This window comes from Taeniopygia guttata, chromosome 14 (genome assembly GCF_048771995.1).
Source record: "Taeniopygia guttata chromosome 14, bTaeGut7.mat, whole genome shotgun sequence".
Lineage (NCBI taxonomy): Eukaryota > Metazoa > Chordata > Aves > Passeriformes > Estrildidae > Taeniopygia > Taeniopygia guttata.
The window spans coordinates 1,610,349-1,615,846 of NC_133039.1; positions in this window are offsets into that span (position 1 = coordinate 1,610,349).

Below are 5,498 nucleotides of genomic sequence, written 5' to 3' on the forward strand. Positions count from 1 at the left end.
ATGTGTTTTGAGTTTGCTTGAAGGCTCCAGTTACACACAGCTGTCTGTAGTTGAGGGGAGGAGGATCACCTCTGCCTCTGGGATCCCCTGTGCATGGGAGGCCAGCTCCTGGACCCAGGCAGCCCCTGGCTGGGCTGCACTTGCTTTCTGAAATGCTGGGTTAGGTCTCAAAAATGCAAGGAAGACCAACAAAGCTCTGCCTCCATTTTACACACATTTCCCCAGTGAGTGAACACCTGGGACTGCCAGGGAGAAGCTGATTCTGTTTTGCTTCGGAGACCTGATTTCCTTCAGGCCTTTCCCAAAGGTGAAAAGCAGGTCAGTAGTGAAGCTGCTGTGTTGTATTAGGTGTTTAAAGCTGGCAATTTCTCAATCAGGGTAATGGTTGTTCTAAAAAAATGCTGCTGTAACTATCGGTTAGATTTATTTCTTCTTTGCTAATGGCGCCTGACTGTGTAAGGATTCTTCATCCAGTTGATTTTAGTTACCCAGGTTGGGAGGGAAGATCAGCCTTCTTCTATTGCATCACCCTGAATCCTGCTAGGAGTGCAGAAACCCTAAACAGAGACTCTGCTCTGGCTGAGGCTTCTGATGATCCCTTGGTGCTGCTTATAAATCTGAGACAAGACACAGCCAGAGCCCTGCTGATGGAGAGAGTCAGGCACTGCCAAACCCTTCCAGAAATGAAAGGTCTCTCCTGGTAGCCAGGGAATTGGGGTGGGGGTTGAAGGTGATGTGGGATTTTTCCAGACATCTTTTGCCAGAAGGTCTCTGGATCTTTTTTTCCCTTCACAAAGAGAAAGTTGGACCTTGAGAATGTTCATTGTTAGCTGTGAGTCTTAAATAATACATGAGTTTTTTCAGAGCTAAAAATCTTCTGGAAAGAATTGAATTAATTGCCCCCCTGGCTATAGCTGTTTCTAAAAGGCTGCGCTTAGAAAAGTATAAATTTGCACAAGGAGTTCAAGGGGCCATTTCTTTCTCCACAGGAGGGCTGGGCTGATGTTTTGGCAAAGCTTCAAATACAGAAGCTCCTTGATGGCTTGATGCCAGCAAGAGAAAGTTTTGTTTATTAAGGATGCTTTGGTGTTTCACCTGCTCTGGCTCTCAGCTTGTGTGTCCAGGCAGTGCAGCTCCTGCCACGGGGAGGATGCTGAGTCTTTGTGGTACCCACTTTGTGGTACCCACTTTGTGGTACCCACTTTGTGGTACCCACTTTGTGGTACCCACTTGTCCCCTCGCTGCCACTCAGCCTGTCCTGAGCTCGCACAGGGCTGGCTGGAGCCTCTGTGGCACTGGCTGTGCTTCCCTTCTATGCTAAAAGGAGTTTGCAAGAGGCTTGCCCTGGTTTGCTTGTCACCAAGCTGTTCCCAGCAGCAGTTCTGGAGTGCTTTTTAAGAATAAGTACTGAGAAAAGTAACCATGGCTATTTCTTAGGAGGATTTTGGTGGTTTTTAAGGTACTAGATATTCTTTTATGTTTTGTCTTTCAAAACACTTAAACCAGCTTGTGAGTAACTTTAAATCATTATGTTCCTGTAACAGAGTTCATCACCCAGGCTTATCTCCGCTACTGGAGATTGCTCTGCTGACCTCTCCAGATGAAAGGAAACCTCTTTAAAGGGCAACCTTATTTATTAAAAACAGGATGTTAAAACTTCTGGGTAACAGCACTAGCCAAGCAGGGGATTTATAACTTTCCTTTTGTTTAAATTTTTAATTTTACTTGGAGTGGGCTGTTGATTTGCAGTGGGAATCCTGATGTGCTGTCCTGCTCTGGTTCCAGAATGGTTGCTTTTCTTGTGTCAGGCAGCAATTGGTTTTCCTCCCATTTCAGAGGGCACAGATCAGGCAGCTGCCTCCTCCCTGGGGCAGAGCTGGGAAGAGATTGTCCTGTGCAGCTTTATTGTTCCTCAGCAGCCACAAAAGGGCCTGGGAGAAGGGATCTGCACTGACTTTTAATTTTATGTGAGATGTCCCTGCAGGAGATATTTGTGTCTGCCAAAACAGGACAGACCTAGATTTGCTTTCCAGGGATGGTGTAGCTCACAGGAATGAGCTGTGTTTTAGGCCAGAGTTTATTATTTTTTCTTTCTTTCTTTTGCTTTCCTGCTTTCTTTATGGTAAATTATATATGGTTGATAAACACCTATAATAAAATAGATATATACATGGGCAAATCATCCTTTTTTTTTTCCATTAAAGAAAACTGTTACTTACTGTGTAGAGAGTACATATCCTCCTAAGAGATCAAATTATTTATGGCAGTGCACTAATTAGCTTTTTTGAGGATTCTAAGGTCTTGCAGATACTTGGAGCTCCAGGGATAACTGCAGTAGGTAAATACCTCTCTGCATCAAGGATAATTTCATGTATCTGGCCAACAGCTGTCAGTATGTGCTTTGGGTCTTTTGGGGCTCTGGTCAAGTGGAGCCCTGGCCCCTACAAGGCTTTGCAAGGGAGTGGTCACCACTGGCTGGTTGGGTCACTAAGGATGCCACAGGTACCCAGGCAATTCTGGAGGCTCCCAGAGCTGCTTTGGCCCCCATTTTCATTTCTGCTGCCATATTAGCTCTGAAGCTGTACCAGCACTCTCACCTGCCTGTCCTCACTCTCAGTTTGGTCTCAGGGAAGGGCAGATCCAGCTCCCTCCTCACGTCCATCAGCAGCTCCAGGCTCTGTTCAAAAGTATTTGGCATTGTTCAAATATGCTGCTATGGTTACTCAGGCACCACTGACTGCACAGGTCAGCTTGGAAGAGCTTTAGACAAAGTATTTGGGACAGAATGCAGCTCTTGCTCGTTAATTTAAGACCTGGCATATCAGTTTGAACACACTACTTGGGGGATAATGTCTTTTTTGTTTTCCCTTACACTTGGGATTTGGAAAAACATAAAAATATTGCCTTGATGTGAGCCTGAGCAATGACAGTGGCTCCTGCTGAAAACAGCAGCCAGCCTATTTGTTCTGGGAATTGCCTGAAGGCTGCTGGGCTCTGAGTGCACAGGTGGAAGGAGGATGCACAAAGCTGGGGAGGAGCAGAGCCCAAGGAGGGCTGGCTGCAAAGAGCCACTGGCCAGGGGAAGGGGCTGGAACGTGGCTCTGGGAGCTCAGGGGGCCGTTCAGGGCCCCCAGGTCAGTCTCACTCCTGGCATTGGCATTCCCAGGGGATGAAGATGCAGGGAGCTGCAAGGATGACCTGTTGAGGGCTGCAGCCATGATTTTAATCTCCAATTCTGTTCAATCCATGAGCTGAATTGGCATGAGGTGTTGTTTAGGTCCCAGAAATTCAGTGACATATGTTCTGTACTTCACCATGGGCAGAGGTTGAAAAAGGATGGCTGTAAAGAGACTTTAGAGATGTGCAGTGGTGCCCTCACTAGGCTGTGCCCTTTAATGTCTTTCTGATTACTTTATGAGAACTGAATAAGCCTGATTTTCTTTTTCTGGTTACACTGAAGGCAAAATTTCCATAGACTTGAGTGGAAGAAGAACAGGAAACTGTTTGAGACAAGTCTGAACATGCTGGTAAAAATGAAACAAAAAAAATCTGGTGTGACTTAAAAGCTATTTTTAAAAACACAAGCTGGAGCAGGTTACTCTGAATCACTGGAGTCTGTTATGTCTTTTTTTCTTTTTCTTTTTTTTTCTTTTCCTTTTTTTTGTATTTTCAGTCAGTAATTTTAGGACAAAGTGAGAAGGCAAGTTTTTAGAGATGGGTTATATGTGTTAAAAGGGGAAATGTGCTAGCATTTGCTGAGCACAATAAATATTACTGCCAAATGGGCAGGTCCCTTTTCTGACAAGGCAAAAATAATTGCAGATGAGAATTTATACCAAGCCATTTCAGAAAACAAGAGAGGGTGGAGAATTTTTCGCTTTAATTGAAATATTAGCTTTGCTATCTTCCTTGTATGTTTATGTGTGAAACTGGATGTTGCTTGGCATTTGCAGGCTAAATCTTGGGCAAATCTTGGTGGATGTGTTGTGTTAGGCATTGTCTCCCTTATTCTCTCCCATCCTGCACCAGCCCTTGGGGCAAGTTTCTGGCAGCTGAGGGTGGGGACTGAAAATAAAAATAATTTATTTTCACTGTCATAGGCAATAGCAGAATGTTGCTATTATCTCTTGGCTCGTGTCCTGGTTTTCCATTCAGTGCTTTAATTCAAAGGCTGGCCATTCATATACTTGTTTTTCCATTGAAGGGTGCAAATTTCAATGGTGTTCATTGAGCTAAGAAGTAGCAGTTCTCTTTATGTAGTTATTCTTGTAGTTCATGGCAGCAGACTTCTTGAACTTGAAGAAGGATAGGGAGGGGGTTGAAACATCATAAACCACTTGAGGGGAGAAATGGAAGGAGATTGTGACCATGACAGTTTGTGAGGTAAGGGGAAAACTGTGTCTGAATTCAGCAGTGGATGTTGGAAGTAACATTTGTTGTGATTGCTGTGGATATGGAAAGAACCATCTTCCCTCTGGACTTTGGCAAAAAGTCAGGATTGTATTTTGGGAGGCTGGACTGCACCAGCTGGCTTAAACACTTGTTTTTCATTCTCCTGTTCTGCGAGCAGTGTGTGTATCCAACTCTTTTTTGTTACCAGAAGGAAAATATTTTCTTTTCCCAGATGCAGACAGGAGTGCACTGGAGCAATCTGAATTAAATGCCAAAGTGAAAGAGTGTTGCTGTAGAAACCCATGCCAGACTTGCAACTGGTTCTTGTGTGCTTCTGGGGATGTGTTACTGATGAAGACTCTCCAGCTATTTCTATTTTTCTGTGATATTGAGAAATGATTATTCCAAGTTGCTTTTTAGTAGATGCATGCTATTGTTCAGAAAGGCAGGGGACTGCATGATGGGATGAGCAGGAATCTCTGGGAACCATCCACTGGCTTTAGAGGGCTTTGGATTTAGTGTCTGTTCACTCCAGTCTAGGCAACATCCAGTGTGTTGTATCCCAAGTTTTTTAACTTCCAGTGAGGACTGTGGGAAGAACTCCCAGAAAACTCTTCCACAGCACTGCCTTCTCCTTTCTGCTGAGCATACGGGGCTGTTGATGACAATTGTTTATAAATTGTGTGTCTTGAAGAGCTGACAGAGGCAACCTGATCCTAAAACCTTTCTGTGGCACTTCCACAGCATCCCTTTGACGCCTCTGCATCCTCTTGGATTAGCAATGCTGCTGTAACAGTGCACGGCACCAATCCAGTCACATGAGCTCTCTGTTATTTGAGTCTCCTCTGAGCAGCATTTCAGACTTTATTAAAACTTTTCTGTATGCATTTTGGCTTTGATAAATACAAATTCAAAAGAAAAGCCCATAAATCTTTGTTTAATCAAAGTATACCTCTAAGAACAGTGTACATGGATATTGTATAACAAGAGTGAATTCCAAACAGGACTTTGAAAATCCATCTAGAGCAGAAAATCAAGACTGGTGGGAGATTTTTAGAGAGCCTTGCTTGCTTCCTGGAAAAATTCTCTGTACTGTGTGGTATTGT